A 2,441-nucleotide genomic window follows, 5' to 3' on the forward strand; every position below is an offset into this window, starting at 1 on the left:
ATGTATTCAGTGGAGTTACAAACTCCATTTCTAGGGACTTCTGCTCTTGGGAAGCTGGAAGAGGAAAAAAAAACTGTGGTCGAAACCTTCACACACGACAGCAAAGGCAAAGTGGGGAATCTAGACTTCCATCAGGCTGTAACAAGGTGATTTTCCTCTACCTCCAACACACACACACACACACACACACACACACACACACACACACACACGTGCGCGCGCACGTTTTGAAGAAAGCAAAATAGGGAGCTGAGACTTTCATTGCCCCAGGCTGTAAAGAACCCCATACCCCCAGGCCAGAATGAAAGTCAAATAGCCAGATACCTACTTCCATGTTATTTCTGGGATCCTTGAGCCTATTCTGTTTTTTTTTTTTTTTTTTTTTTTTTTTTTTTTTTATTGAGGTGGAGTCTCACTTTGTCACCCAGGCTGGAGTGCAATGACACCATCTCGCCTCACTGTAACCTCTGCCTTCTGGGTTCAAGCGATTCTCCTGCCTCAGCCTTCTAAAGTGCTGGGATTATAAATGAGAGCCACTGCACCTGGCCAGGTGAACTCTTTTAATGGTGAACTTCAAGTCACAACAGTAACTATCAGTTCAACTACACCAAGGTTACTGAAGACAATGGCTTCTCCACTCAAGCAGGTTGTATACAAATTTCAAATAGAATGTGGCATCACCCTGAAGGAATTCCCTTCACACTGTTGGGGAAATTTACCAAGATAGCCTCAGACTAGACTAACTTTACACAGCACATTTTTGAAAGAGACACATTTATTCAGCATCATGATTAGACTATTACATTTGGCATCCAACAGCATAGTTGCAAAAAAAGAAAAAATCCACTACATTAAAATCCTTTGTTGGAATGATATATATTTTCCTCAGAACAGAAACTAAAATAACCTATTATACAATTAGTCACAAATACAGTCCTCAAGTTTTTGCCCATACACATGAATATTTGTCTAATACATGTCTTCTTTGTAGCAGTTAGGCCCTTCCACCACTGGGCTTAGCTGAGTTCACAAATCGGTTGTAGTCTGCAGCTTCCCTGTCACTTCTTTGACTCTCCTCTCCTGGTGAGTTTTGTTTTCTGGCAGTAATTAAAATCTTCTGCCACTGTCATAGCTCCTGCTGCTACTGGAACTGCCATAGCCACCTTGGTTTCATGGTTTGGCAAAGTATTGGCATCCACCACCATGGGGACCAGAGCTTCTGCCTCCAAAGTTTTCTCCCTTTATGGGTCCAAAATTTGAAGACCGATCGTTGTAATTGCCAAAATCATTGTAGCTTCCACCACCTCCAAAATTGCTTCCATCATTATCACATCCCCTATAACCATTCCCACTGCCACCATATCTACCACCACCACGTCTGCCACCAAAGCCACCACAACCACTGAAGTTTCCTCCATGACCAAAGTTGTCATTCTCACCAAAACCGCCTCCAATGCCACCACCAAAGTTTCCAGAACCACTTTGACCTCTTTAGCTGGATGAAGCACTAACCATCTTTTGCTTTGACAGGGCTTTCCTAAAGTCACAGTTGTGGCCATTCACAGTATGGTATTTCTGAATGACAATCCTATCCATGGAGTCATGGTCATCAAAAGTTACAAAGGCAAAGCCCCTGTTCTTGCCACTACCTCGGTCAGTCATGATTTCAATCACTTCAATTTTTCCATACTGTTCAATATAATCTCTTAGTTTATGTTCTTCAGTGTCTTCTTTAACATCTTTATCACAGTTAAGTGGGCACCTGTTCTTTGAGAATCTTCTCTTGAGACAGCTCTCTTTGGTTCCACAACTCTTCCATCCACCTTGTGTGGCCTTGCATTGATGGCTGCATCCACCTTTTCCATAGTGGCATATGTGACAAACCCAAAGCCCCTGTAGTGCTTGGTGTTTGGATCTTTCTTACTGCACAGTCCGTGAGCGTTCCCTATTGCTCAAAATGGCTCCTCAGGCTCTCATCAGTTGTTTCAAAGCTCAGTCCTCCTGGCTGGGTGCAGTGGCTCATGCTTGTAATCCTAGTACTCTGGGAGGCCAGCCTGGCCAACATAGTAAAACCCTGTCTGTACTAAAAACACACACACTCACACAATTAGCTGGGCATGGTGGTGCACACTTGTAGTCCCAGCTACTCGGGAGGTTGAGGCAGGAGAATCACTTGAACCCAGGAGGCGGAGGTTGCAGCGAGCCCAGATTGCGCCACTGCACTCCTCCAGCCTGGGCCACAGAAGGAGATTCATCTCAAAAAAAAAAAAAAAAAAAAAAACCCACCCCCCCAATGACAACGAAAAGCTTCAGCAGTTGTTCAGGCTCTTTAGGAGACTGTGACTTAGATATGATGGCAGTGGGAAGAGAGACATTTAACAGTGCTTTCTCAGCAGCGTCCATGGTCAGAAAAGGACAGGTTTACTTTTATATCTGAATAG

General features: G+C 44.0%; 1 pseudogene; it reads right to left on the reverse strand.

The window, feature by feature from the left end:
* Nucleotides 1–1,107: 1,107 nt before the first annotated feature.
* On the reverse strand, nt 1,108–2,403 carry LOC108520544 (heterogeneous nuclear ribonucleoprotein A1-like; annotated as a pseudogene).
* Nucleotides 2,404–2,441: the final 38 nt, after the last annotated feature.

This window comes from Rhinopithecus bieti, unplaced genomic scaffold (assembly GCF_001698545.2).
Source record: "Rhinopithecus bieti isolate Rb0 unplaced genomic scaffold, ASM169854v2 scaffold_51227, whole genome shotgun sequence".
Classification (NCBI taxonomy): Eukaryota; Metazoa; Chordata; class Mammalia; order Primates; family Cercopithecidae; genus Rhinopithecus; species Rhinopithecus bieti.